Source organism: Opisthocomus hoazin, chromosome 1 (genome assembly GCF_030867145.1).
Source record: "Opisthocomus hoazin isolate bOpiHoa1 chromosome 1, bOpiHoa1.hap1, whole genome shotgun sequence".
Classification (NCBI taxonomy): Eukaryota; Metazoa; Chordata; class Aves; order Opisthocomiformes; family Opisthocomidae; genus Opisthocomus; species Opisthocomus hoazin.
In genome coordinates this window covers 3,497,877-3,511,452 of record NC_134414.1, presented here as the reverse complement: position 1 = coordinate 3,511,452, position 13,576 = coordinate 3,497,877, and the positions used below count along the sequence as shown (strand labels likewise).

The window sequence follows — 13,576 nt, the reverse complement described above, 5'->3', positions numbered from 1 at the left end:
TGGGGCCAGACTCTTTTCAGTGGTGCCCAGTGACAGGACAAGGGGCAACGGGCACAAACTGAGGCACAGGAAGTTCCATCTGAACATGAGGAAGAACTTCTTCTTTCTGAGGGTGACAGAGCACTGGAAGAGGCTGCCCAGGGAGGCTGTGGAGTCTCCTTCTCTGGAGATATTCAAGACCCGCCTGGACAAGGTCCTGTGCAGCCTGCTGTAGGTGACCCTGCTTCGGCAGGGGGGTTGGACTAGATGACCCACAGAGGTCCCTTCCAACCCCTACTATTCTGTGATTCTGTGATTCTGTGATCAGGTCAGGAGCGAGGAGGAGAAGAACCGAGGTGTGCTGATCCCATTTATGACTTTGGGTGCTTTGATTTCCATAGAAGTATTGCAGCTGTCAGCTGCCATAAGCTCCAGAAGTGGTCCCGTGGGCCCCCTCATGAGATTCGACAAGGCCAAGGGCAGGATCCTGCACCTGGGTGGGGGCAACCCCCAGTACCAATACAGGCTGGGGGATGAAGGGATGGAGAGCAGCCCTGCCGAGAAGGGCTTGGGGGTGCTGGGGGATGAGAAGCTCGATGTGACCCTTTAAAACATCTCCTTGCAACCTGGATGACTTTGTAAATTTTTTTTTGGATCATGAATCTACCCAACACTACACTGATCTTGGCAAGAAGGACAGCACTGGTTAACCGGTGAGCTGCACGGATCCTCACAGTCTGTAGTGAATATTACGTACTTTTACACCTTAAAGTAGAGCCGTGTAGCTAGAGTGGCTCATTAACTTCAACAAGGAGCTGGAGATGAGAACCCACTCGTCTCCTTTCCCTGGATGGTAGCACTTGTAAATGACCTTTCACAGCTGAAATACATAAAGTGATTTTTACAAGAAGAAAAAATGGTAACAAGAGATATCAATCTCATTGTAATGCAGCAAACTGACAGATGCTGTAGAGTACGTGCCTGGGATTTCTCTTGCGCAGCTGGAGGTGGTGTACCAGATGGTGTCCACCTGGAGTCCTGCGTCCAGCTCTGGAGCCCCCAACATAAGAAGGACATGGATGTGTTGGAGCAGGTCCAGAGGAGGGCCACGAAGATGATCTGAGGGCTGGAGCACCTCTCCTATGAGGACAGGCTGAGGGAGTTGGGGCTGTTCAGCCTGGAGAAGAGAAGGCTCCGGGGTGACCTTCCAGTACCTGAAGGGGCCAACAGGAAGGATGGAGAGGGGCCTTTCACAAAGGTGTGTAGTGATAGGACAAGGGGGAACGGCTCTAAACTAAAAGAGGGCAGATTTCGATTAGATCTAAGGAAGAAATTCCTCCCCATGAGGGTGGTGAAACACTGGCCCAGGTTGCCCAGAGAAGCTGTGGCTGCCCCCTCCCTGGCAGGGTTCAAGGCCAGGTTGGATGGAGCTCTGAGAAACCTGGTCTGGTGGAAGATGTCCCTGCTCATGGCAGGGGGGTTTGGACCCAGATGATCTTTAAGGTCCCTTCCAACCCAAACCATTCTATGATTCTATGATTCTATGAGTGTATGAATCCTAATGCAGGATCTGAAAACGCTTTGGGAGCATTCCCTCAAAAGGTCTGGTAATGTCCTTTTGTATAGGCTTCGCGGTACTCTCATGTGAGGTCCTGAAAGAAGGACATTAAACGTACATTTGTCTTTGAAGAAGTAGAGCAGTGTTATCCCCATTTCAAAGATGAGGACATGAAGACACAGAGAGGTTATTTGATTTGTCCAAGAACCTTTCAATACTCCCAGGTGTAAAGCCCAAGTATCCCGACTCCCAGACTTTTTTCTCCAAGCACTATAAAGGATTCTTTCAAAGATGGCATGTTAGTAACAAAATGTCTTGTACTTACAGCTGCCCACAGCCAAAACCACGAGCACCAGCAGAAACTGAGCCTGAGGACTCCTAATAATGGTTGTTTCACAAGTGCTTTCCAAAAAACCAGAAAAGAATGGGCAGAGGCTCTGGAAATTTATTATATATAGTAGCTGGCAAGCGTCTGCTGGAGCAGGACTGGGAGCGAAAGGAGTTCTGTTGAAGTTCTAATTGATGCCGTATGAGGCGGGACTTCTTTGAGCAACCGAGCAATGCTGAAGGGAAAACAGAAACGTAGAGATCCCAATGTCAAAGCACAGTTCATTGAATCTGTCCAAAAATCACCTAGGTCCTAGCACTCGTTTCCTGTTGGAGCTCATAAAATCTATTAGAGGCTTCTGAAGACCCAGTTTTGGGGCAGAAATGCATCCCATCTGAGCAGAAGTGGAGCATTTCAGCTACGAAGTTGAAGTTGTAAGACAAATACCTAAGGAGGTACAGAGCCTGACCCACCTCCCTTCTTCCACCGAGACGAATTACAAATAACCAGGAAGAATTAGTGGGATCTTTTCAGCAGGAAACCTGTCTGTTGGGTGAGTCATAGCTAAGGAAGGAGTCAAGGAGATGACTCCTTCCTTATCTATACGAAATGGAAAAGCATAGCTGGAAAACTTACGATCAGACAACATCAGAAAAACAGGGGGGACCAGAATCATGGAATCATGGAATCATTTAAGTTGGAAAAGACCTTTAAGATTGTCGAGTCCAACCATAAACCTGACATAATTAATTTGCTTCTAGGCTTGCAAGGGTCAGAATTGGTACAGGCAAGTCTAGAAAATAGAACAAAAATCAGCATCACAGGAGAAAGCTACATTTGAGAGAGATGCATGGGTTTGCACGGCTTAATTGTCTTTTCCCTGCTCTTTTCTACGCGTATTCACGATAAAAAAAAATCTTGAGGTGCTCAAAAGAGTGAGGCAGCAATAATGCCGACGAGGGAGAGGCATCTAAGAAACCACTAAGAGAAGTTTCAGGTGGAAGAAGAATATATGAGCAGGAATGCATCTCCCTTCTGACAACCAGCGGAGAGCAGCAGCGTGGCTGCCGAGAGCCGGTTGCTGTCGATCTTCGTTGCCCAAATGGCTCCTGGCACCGCTGACAGTACTGACGGCTGTCGCCACGAGCGACACGGAGAGTTTTACAGACCCAGCATATGTGGAGACACCTAAATTTAAGTGTCTTAATTTGGAGCTGGCTCCCAGACGCTCTGTGATGCGTGGCAGTGCCACACACCTTCATGAAGAGAAATGTTGCGCTGTTAATGGTACGAGGAGGTAGGTTTACTTTTACACCTTGTACGGTCTTCTGTGCCAAGACTTTTTGTGCTTTGTATCGAGTCCCTTCTCGAAAAATAAAAATGGAAGGTTTAAGCATTGCAGTAGAAAAAGGCACGTGTAGCCACTTGGGAATGTATCAGCCAGCAGAGTGGAATCTCTGCTACCACCACATCTACGCTCAGATAACCGACACGCTTCAAAAGCAGCATGGCAGATATCCCGCGCTGAGTCACACTGGCAGCTGGCATTTCTGACTTCGGGTTATGAATACCCTCATCTCATTCTGAGCATGTTCTCGGGGATGTTCGTGGGGGAAGACTGATGGAACAGTCCCCCTGTGGACTCCTGTTCTGGAGGTCTTTTATTTCAAGAAAATTAGTGTGCCTCAGCGCGGAGTATTTGACATTTATTCAATAGTAGGATGGGGACAGAAGGAGCTGTGGGAGCACAGCTTGCTTTCTAGCGGCTATGAGGATCTGTTTCCATGAGCAGCCAGGCTATTAAGGAAAACAAACAAGAGTAACCAGTAGGAAATAATGAAAATCCTCTGAAGAACAATGACAGATAAAGCAGAGATGACAATGAGCAGGAAGGCATCTCCCCACACGCAGGGCAGTGCACAGATACAGCATCCTGGGGACAAGCACGCAAGGACGTATCAGGAGCAAGCTCTTAGGCGTCAGCTCAGCCATGTCACAGACTGTGCCAGGGTGAGAAAACGGGGCCACTCCTTCCCTCCTCCCTGTCGTACCCCCTGGTCAAAGAAAGTACTATGAAAATTTAGGCTACTCCTTGCACTGCAAGATCTGAGCTCTGGGAATAGGGTGGGAACGGATGACAGGTTGACCATGAGCCAGCAGTGTGCCCTGGCTGCCAAGAAGGCCAGTGGTCTCCTGGGGTGCATGAAGAGGAGTGTGGCCAGCAGGTTGAGGGAGGTTCTCCTCCCCCTCTGTTCTGCCCTGGGGAGGCCCCATCTGCAGTGCTGTGTCCAGTGCTGGGCTCCCCAGTTCAAGAAAGATGAGGACCTACTGGAGAGAGTCCAGCGGAGGGCTGCGAGGATGGTGAGGGCACTGGAGCATCTCTGCTATGAGGAGAGGCTGAGGGAGCTGGGCTTGTTCAGCCTGGAGAAGAGAAGGCTGAGAGGGGACCTTAGAAATGCCTCTAAATACCTTCAGGGTGGGTGTCAGGAGGATGGGGCCAGACTCTTTTCAGTGGTGCCCAGCGACAGGACAAGGGGCAACGGGCACAAACTGAAGCCGAGGAAGCTCCAGCTGAAGACGAGGAAGAACTTCTTCCCTCTGAGGGTGACGGAGCCCTGGCCCAGGCTGCCCAGAGGGGCTGTGGAGGCTCCTTCTCTGGAGATATTCCAACCCCGCCTGGACGCGGTGCTGTGCATCCTGCTGTGGGTGACCCTGCTTCGGCAGGGGGTTGGGGTGGGTGACCCACAGAGGGCCCTGCCAACCCCTGCCATGCTGGGATTCTGTAATTCCCTGCCTGAGTCAGCAGGTGACAGTTGGACACCGTGCTTGCCTGGCAGCCCTGGAGCTGCATGCCGCCAGCCTGGGCGAGAAAGCTCTGCTGCTCTTGCTGGTAATAGCAGGAGAGCTACGTGACTTTTCAGCTCGTGCAAACCAGAGCTTCTGCTGTTCTTCCCTGCCTGCTTTCCACCACCCACCGTCTCGTCCTCACTGCCAGCACGAGCATTTGTGCAGCCGTGCTGCAAACTGGGTCAGGAAAACCAACTTCAGTTAAAAGAAACTTTTTCCTGCAGTAATTTTAGTCCGGATCAGCCCTCCTAAAGCAGCCTGACTCCTTGGCACACGGACACTGCTGCTGAGGAGCAGCAGGACGGTGGCACTGTCTGCCCGTGCCATGGGCTTACGCCAGTCAAAGCGTCAACAGAGCAGCGGTGTGAAGCTTCACAGCAGTTTCGGCTCACGCAAATTACAGAATCACAGAATTACAGAATCACAGAATGGCAGGGGTTGGAAGGGACCTCTGTGGGTCACCCAGCCCAGCCCCCTGCCTAAGCAGGGTCACCCAGAGCAGGCTGCACAGCACCGCGGCCAGGGGGGTCTTGAATATCTCCAGAGAAGGAGACTCCACAGCCCCTCTGGGCAGCCTGGGCCAGGGCTCTGTCACCCTCAGAGGGAAGAAGTTCTTCCTCGCCTTCAGCTGGAACTTCCTCGGCTTCCGTTTGTGCCCGTTGCCCCTTGTCCTGTCGCTGGGCACCACTGGAAAGAGTCTGGTCCCGTCCTCCTGACACCCACCCTGAAGAGATTTAGAGGCATTTCTAAGGTCCCCTCTCAGCCTTCTCTTCTCCAGGCTGAACAAGCCCAGCTCCCTCAGCCTCTCCTCGTAGGAGAGATGCTCCAGTCCCCTCCTCATCCTCGTAGCCCTCCGCTGGACTCTCTCCAGTAGCTCCTCATCTCTCTTGAACTGGGGAGCCCAGCACTGGACACAGCAGATGGGGCCTCACCAGGGCAGAGTAGAGGGGGAGGAGAAACTCCCTCGCCCTGCTGCCCACACTCCTCTTCATGCACCCCAGGATTCCATTTGCCTTCTTGGCACCCAGGGCACACTGCTGGTTCACGGTCACCCTGTCATCCCCCAGGACACCCAGGTCCCTCTCCACAGAGCTGCTCTCCAGCAGGTCAGCCCCAGCCTGTACTGGTGCCTGGGGTTGTTCCTCCCCAGGTGCAGGACCCTGCCCTTGCCCTTGTTGAACCTCATCAGATTGCAGCTGAGATGGTCCCACTCCCCTTCATACCCACTGCAGAGCGCACTGGCACCTCTGAAACCCGCCGCTGCGATGCCTTAGAGAGCTGGGCAAGCTGAGGAATAACCAATTACAGACAAATATCTGGGGTTTGGGTGAGCGGAGTTGCCTGATCCCAGGAACAACTGTGCTCTTGCACAGCTCCAACAGGCGTCATGGTCTTCATCCCTGAAGAAGAAGAGCTGGCTGGGGTGGGCACACGCCGCTGCCACCCGACGGTAGCCACACCGAGCAGGAGAGCACCTTGCTCCGGGAGAAGTCACTCGCTCCAGGAGAACTCCAGGCGGATACAGATCCTCACTTGAACGCAACAATTTTTGACCTAGCAAAGGCCAGGGAAGGAAATTGCACACGTTTAAGAAGTGTTAAAATAAACTCACATGACGCACACGGCCCCGCGGCGTGCTGGAGGGTTTCTCGAGTGGTCGCAACAATCGCACTACTCAGCTGGCATCGTGTTTGCTTCGCTGGTAACGAAATGATACACATCCTCTTCCTCCCGCGGTCCCGCGCGCTCTCCCTCACGCTCTCGTTCTCTCTTTTTCTTCGTTTCGCGGCCGCTATTCTTGTACCTCGACAATTTGCTCCTGGCTGGACATTTGCGTTCGGTTTACGGAAGGAGTGCGCAGGTCTTAATGCATTACTCATCATTTTTTTTTTTTAAAAAACGTCTCTGGTCATCTTTTGTTTTTTCCTCCTGTAGGTTTCCTGCTTTGAGCCTTCTGGATGATTTCCTGACCGGGGTTGACGTGCCTGGTAACTGTAAAACTGCACTTTTCACCTTCGGGGCACAGTGTGGCTGTGTCTTGGTGCTGCAGATTGGCTTGAGGGTAAGCAGGAGTTGATTGCAGTCATTAGCTGAGGATTTCTTTTCTGTTTATGCAAATGCCACGGGATCTGGTCCTGCTCTCACTCATAACTACTTTATACTCTGAGGTAACCAGATGGGCATAAGAACAAGAGAGTCTCAAACTGGACGTAAGCAGAAGCTTTTTCTCCATGAAGACGGTCAAGCAGTGGGACAGGGCCCCGGCGAGGTCGTGCACCGCTGTTCTTGGGGGTTTTCAAGACCTGCCTGGATAAAGCCCTGAGCAACCTGGGCCTGCTCCTGCTTTGAGCAGGCGATTGGACCAGAGACCTCCCGAGGTCCCTTCCAACCCGAATTATGATCCTACAAACCTCTGTGCTACCTGCTTTGCAGCATGGAGGTGGGGGAAGCAGCAGGTCCCTTGTACGGAAGAAAGGAGGAGAAAGGGTAGGAACTGCATTAATGCCTGAAGATTTACGCTTTGGAGTTCAAAAACACCTTGAAGGTACTGAGCACAGCATTTGCAAAATTTTGTAGCACTTTCCATTCAGAATTTAAAAACGTTTAACAAATACAGGCAAACACAACCGTTCCTGCATCACACGTGAGTAAAGGAGACCCGTAACGCTTAATTACTATTCAAGCCCCGCCTGGACAAGGTCCTGTGCAGCCTGCTGTGGGTGACCCTGCTTCGGCAGGGGGGTTGGACTAGAAGACCCACAGAGGTCCCTTCCAACCCCTACCATTCTGTGATTCTGTGAAAAGCCATGTGGTCAGCACTCTGCAGGGCTAGGAAAAGGACTCGCATCTTCCAACTCCTAACCAGTCTCCTGCCTGGACTGGGTCCCCAGTTCCCACGGCTCACACCTCTCCCGGCTCGCTCTCCAGCAGAAGATCACAGGGAAAAAGGACCACCTGAAGCACAGCTGTCCTGATAGGATTCCTCCCAGCGCTTCCCACGGGAGCCGATCCCCTGCCGCACAGCGTGTGCCCGCGGCTGCCCGCGCGAAAGCGGCGACGCGAGACCGAGCTGCCGGTGAATCGGACGGCGTCTGGGGCTCCTGCGCACCCCACGGCTGCACAAACTCCTTTGGCGGAGGCAGAGCCAGCAGTGGTTTGCTTGGGGGGTGAGGACCCCTGTGAAAAGACTGCCTGGATCACCCCAAACTGACAGCGAGAGAGGGCGGGGAGCAGGGAGAGTAGGAGGAGGTGGCCAGAGTTTCGAGAGGCTGGCCCTGACCTGCAGAAGTCCTAGCGGGGTGAGGAAAGGACAGGAGGAATCAACATCTCAAGCTGCTAAGACGGAGGCAGCCATCGCAGTGCTATCTGTGGTGGGTTCGTGGCCTCTCAGCCCCGCTTTAGCTCGGATTTGGGGAAGAAGGCAGTGTCTTCTGACCCACGCCTGCCCCCCACGATGCCAGCACCGCTCTCCTTCCAATGACGCTCGAAGAGCAAGCACACAGACAGCATCAACTGCAAACCTGCACCTGAAAGTAGCTGAATTCCGCCATTTCTATATTTTAAAGGACTGTTATTGATTTAAACACAACTGGAAAAGCTACTGCTGGAAACCTGCGGAGCGGGTCTCTGAAACGTCTTCCGAAACAAGGCTCCCCGTTTCACAGAATCACAGAATCACAGAATGGTCGGGGTTGGAAGGGACCTCTGGGGGTCATCTAGTCCACCCCCCTGCCGAAGCAGGGTCACCCAGAGCAGGCTGCACAGGACCTTGTCCAGGCGGGGCTTGAGTATCTCCAGAGAAGGAGACTCCACAACCTCCCTGGGCAGCCTGGGCCAGGGCTCCGTCACCCTCAGAGTGAAGAAGTTCTTCCTCGGCTTCAGCTGGAACTTCCTCGGCTTCAGTTTGTGCCCGTTGCCCCTTGTCCTGTCGCTGGGCACCACTGGAAAGAGTCTGGCCCCATCCTCCTGACACCCACCCTGGAGATATTTATCAGCATTTCTAAGGTCCCCTCTCAGCCTTCTCTTCTCCAGGCTGAACAAGCCCAGCTCCCTCAGCCTCTCCTCATAGGAGAGATGCTCCAGTCCCCTCACCATCCTTGTAGCCCTCCGCTGGACTCTCTCCAGTAGCTCCTCATCTCTCTTGAACTGGGGAGCCCAGAACTGGACAGAGTACTCCAGATCAGGCCTCACTAGGGCAGTGTAGAGGGGAAGGAGAACCTCCCTCGACCTGCTTGCCTCTGCAGTTTGCCTCTGCAGCTCGCAGCTCCCGGATGGACACTTACAGGTTCATCTGCTCTTTGTCAGAGAAAGCAAAGGCACCGGGTCCGATCCCTGACAGTTGGAATAAACGATCTTTTTTCCACTCTGGTGTCTGAAATAGGACCTTTCAAAAGAGACGACTGCTTCAAGGCAGAAATAACTTCTCTCGGGAGATTAAGCTCTGAAAAACATTCTGAGCTGGCAGGTTTTTGGCAGCAGAAAGAGATGACAGAATGAATAGAAATTTTTACCATCGATGCGACTGTCACTTTTCACATTTCTTTGCACAGAACACAAAGAGAAAAATATCAAATCAAAGGAACCTTGAAATTCATGTTGGGTAGCGATAGAAACGAAGAAGCTGGGAGTGGGGCGTGAAGAACTTCACTCGCCAGGATGATGGCACTGAGCCTTCCCAGGCCAGCCCTGAGCGCACGCTTCTGTTTTTGTAACATTAACTCTCGCCCAGTTTGCGCCCGTTTTATTAATCCCCTGCCCACATCACAGAATCACAGAATATCACAGAATGGTAGGGGTTGGAAGGGACCTCTGTGGGTCATCTAGTCCAACCCCCCTGCCGAAGCAGGGTCACCCACAGCAGGCTGCACAGGACCTTGTCCAGGCGGGTCTTGAATATCTCCAGAGAAGGAGACTCCACAACCTCCCTGGGCAGCCTGTTCCAGTGCTCCGTCAACCTCAGAGGGAAGAAGTTCCTCCTCATGTTCAGACGGAACTTCCTGTGCCTCAGTTTGTGCCCGTTGCCCCTTGTCCTGTCGCTGGGCACCACTGAAAAGAGCTTGGCCCCATCCTCCTGACACCCACCCTTCAGATATTTGTAGGCATTTATAAGGTCCCCTCGCAGCCTTCTCTTCTTCAGGCTGAACAACCCCTGCCTGCATCGGTCCCTGCCTGTGCTGTGCTTGCCGGAGCGGTGTGACCTGGCACAGCGTCTGCAGTGGTCCACAGGGCTGCAGGCAGCGGGTTCAGGCCTGGGCTCTCCTCCTGGCCCTGGGCTGTGGCACAACCACGGCTGCAGTGTGATTTCTCTCCGCCTGCTTTCCCGCTGGCAAAATGGATCCTGGTCCCCTCGGTAAAATATTTGAAGATCTCTCTTTGACCTGGGCAGGCTGGAGAGTTGGGCACAGAGGAACCTGATGAGGTTCAACAAGGGCAAGAGCAGGGTCCTGCACCTGGGGAGGAACAACCCCAGGCACCAGTACAGGCTGGGGCTGAGCTGCTGGAGAGCAGCTCTGTGGAGAGGGACTGGGAGTGCTGGGGGACGACAGGGTGACCATGAGCCAGCAGCGTGCCCTGGCTGCCAAGAAGGCCAATGGGATCCTGGGGTGCATGAGGAGGAGTGTGGGCAGCAGGGCGAGGGAGGTTCTCCTTCCCCTCTGCTCTGCCCTGGGGAGGCCCCATCTGCAGTGCTGTGTCCAGTTCTGGGCTCCCCAGTTCAAAAAAGATGAGAAGCTATTGGAGAGAGTCCAGCGGAGGGCTACGAGGATGAGGAGGGGACTGGAGCATCTCTCCTACGAGGAGAGGCTGAGGGAGCTGGGCTTGTTCAGCCTGGAGAAGAGAAGGCTGAGAGGGGACCTTAGAAATGTTTATAAATCTCTTCAGGGTGGGCGTCAGGAGGACGGGGCCAGGCTCTTTCCAGTGGTGCCCAGCGACAGGACAAGGGGCAACGGGCACAAACTGAAGCTGAGGAAGCTCCAGCTGAAGCCGAGGAAGAACTTCTTCCCTCTGAGGGTGACAGAGCCCTGGCCCAGGCTGCCCAGGGAGGCTGTGGAGTCTCCTTCTCTGGAGATATTCAAGACCCGCCTGGACAAGGTCCTGTGCAGCCTGCTGTAGGTGACCCTGCTTTGGCAGGAGGGTTGGACTGGGTGACCCACAGAGGTCCCTTCCAACCCCTACCCTACCATTCTGTGATTCTGTGAAGTGGAGATCCCAGCCCCAGCCGTTCCCTCCCACCACTCCCAGGGAAAGATTTATTACGGAACAAGATGCAGTGAAAATGTTTGTCCTTCCAAACAACCGCAGGACCGGTAGCGGGTGGTTGCAGGGTGTGTGTGGTGCTGGTCTCCTGCGTAGGGAGGTTGGTTGGCTGACCCTTCTGAGATATCGCACGGGAACCTGTGGGCATGCAGCTGGTGTAACAGGTAACAAGGGAAACTAAACCCATGGCTGAAGGCTTCCCAGCAGCACCTCCTCAGGCACCAAGCCGGGAGACCTCTCCATCACTGGAGGGCTTGAAGACCCAGCTGGATGACAGCAGAGATGGCCAGCTGGGATCAAACCCTACCTGGGTGAGGGTGATGGTGGAGGTGACCTCTGAGCTCCTTCCAGCCCAACGGGAGAAGGAGGGCACGCGATGATGGTTCCAGAAACAGCTAGGGACGCTCCCATTTCTTCAGGACAGGCTTTTTCTTCTGAGCTTGTGCAGCCCGTGGCACAGCTGGGCTCCAGCCCACGCGCCGAACCCCTGCGTGCTTCAAATAATTCATGTAATTAGTATGTGCAAACAGAGCAGCCGTTAGCCCCGTTGCTGGTGTGGCCCTTGAGTACAATTTGCTTGAAGAAAACCCCGTGGGATTTTGCTGAAAGCCTTGGGGCTGCGTGGGGACGGGGTTGCTGTACCTGGAGACGCGAGGGGTGGCCCAGGCTGGGCCTGTGAGGCCGGGACAGCTCCGTCACCTCTCCGGGATATCCCAGCCTTGCCAAAGTCAACAGGAAATTTTGTCCCGGACTTCACCGGAGCCAAGACGTTGCCTTTTGCACCCGGCGGTGGCTCTCGGCGAGCTGTCACAGTCCCTCTTGCCAGGCACCTGTTTCACAGCCACCACCTTTGTCCCCCCCTCCCCTTCCTGCTATTAAGCCCTGACTGGCATCAGCTCTGAAGCTCCCCGAGGGAGGCTCTCGTGCCAGAAGAACGGGCTCTGCAATCAGAGGAACTGGTGAGGATTCAAGAGACTCCGATAACGTTTAACGTACCCAAAGGAACAACAGAACAGCAAATTACCGTATCGTGAAGAAAAAAACACTTTACAAATACTCCAACCCCGACAGAAGGATAAAACGTGAGCCAGCTGTGACTCCCGTCCATCCAAATTTCCTCCCTGCTTCAAAAGCAGGATATTGAGAGTAAATACCCCAGCGACGCAACCACGCTCGTCTCTGTCGTCTCCCGTACGAGGATCCCAGACCTCTTACACACAACTCCCCCCACCTTACGCACGCAGCGCCGCGGCGAGCCAAAAAGGAAGAGCGTTTGGCTTTGATCTCCGGGCAAGAAGTTGATGCTCGATCATCAAAAAAAGGAAATCACTCGATACACACACAATGTTGGTGCAAAATACCAGTCTCTCCTGCCAAGGGCAGAGACCCGGAGCCGCTCTCCTGAAGTCGGTGGTTGAGGAGATGATCCCACAGAATCACAGAATGTTTGGGGTTGGAAGGGACCTCTGTGGGTCACCCAGCCCAACCCCCTGCCCAAGCAGGGTCACCCAGAGCAGGCTGCACAGGACCACGTCCAGGCGGGGTTGGAATATCTCCAGAGAAGGAGACTCCACAGCCCCTCTGGGCAGCCTGGGCCAGGGGTCTGTCACCCTCAGAGGGAAGAAGTTCTTCCTCATGTTCAGCTGAAGCTTCCTGTGCTTCAGTTTGTGCCCGTTGCCCCTTGTCCTGTCGCTGGGCACCACTGGAAAGAGTCTGGCCCCGTCCTCTTGACACCCACACTTGAGATATTTGTAACCATATATTAGGTCCCCTCTCAGCCTTCTCTTCTCCAGGCTGAACAAGCCCAGCTCCCTCAGCCTCTCCTTGTAGGAGAGATGCTCCAGTCCCCTCCTCATCCTCGCAGCCCTCCTCTGGACTCTCTCCAGTAGCTCCTCATCTTTCTTGAACTGGGGAGCCCAGAACTGGACACAGCACTGCAGATGAGGCCTCACCAGGGCAGAGCAGAGGGGGAGGAGAACCTCCCTCGCCCTGCTGCCCACACTCCTCCTCATGCACCCCAGGATCCCATTGGCCTTCTTGGCACCCAGGGCACACTGCTGGCTCATGGTCACCCTGTCGTCCCCCAGCACTCCCAGTCCCTCTCCACAGAGCTGCTCTCCAGCAGGTCAGCCCCAGCCTGTACTGGTGGGTGGGGTTGTTCCTCCCCAGGTGCAGGACCCTGCCCTTGCCCTTGTTGAACCTCATCAGGTTCCTCTCTGCCCAACTCTCCAGCCTGTCCAGGTCACACTGAATGGCAGCACAGCCTGCTGGTGTGTCCACCAGTCCTCCCAGTTTGGTGTCATCAGCAAACTGGCTGAGGGTCCACTCTAACTCTTCATCCAGGTCGTTGATGAAGAAGTTAAACAACACTGGGCCCAGTACTGGAGCAAGCTGGGTGCTGCTCCGTGTGCTCGAATACGAGCTGACACGACAACCTGGTGGGGTTTCTGGTGCTTTTTTCCCCACTTTTTTCCCCTCCCAAGCTGTAATAAATTTTATAAGATGTTCTAACGCTCGCTCCTTTTCCTCGAGAAAACGAGTCAACAAAGGGAAGCGCCTTCCCTTCCTTGCAAATACCCTCACAGAAGCCGACGCCGTTGTCAGACGAC

General features: G+C 54.0%; 1 protein-coding gene across 1 annotated transcript in view; it reads right to left on the bottom strand.

Moving 5' to 3' along the window:
* The window catches only part of POLD3 (DNA polymerase delta 3, accessory subunit), a 48,310-nt gene extending 41,854 nt beyond the window's left edge, over nucleotides 1-6,456 (bottom strand). Inside the window, exon 1 of the mRNA XM_075414766.1 lies at nucleotides 6,325-6,456. The gene's annotated coding sequence lies outside the window, so the exon portion shown is untranslated. The remainder of the gene's footprint in view (nucleotides 1-6,324) is intronic.
* Nucleotides 6,457-13,576: the final 7,120 nt, after the last annotated feature.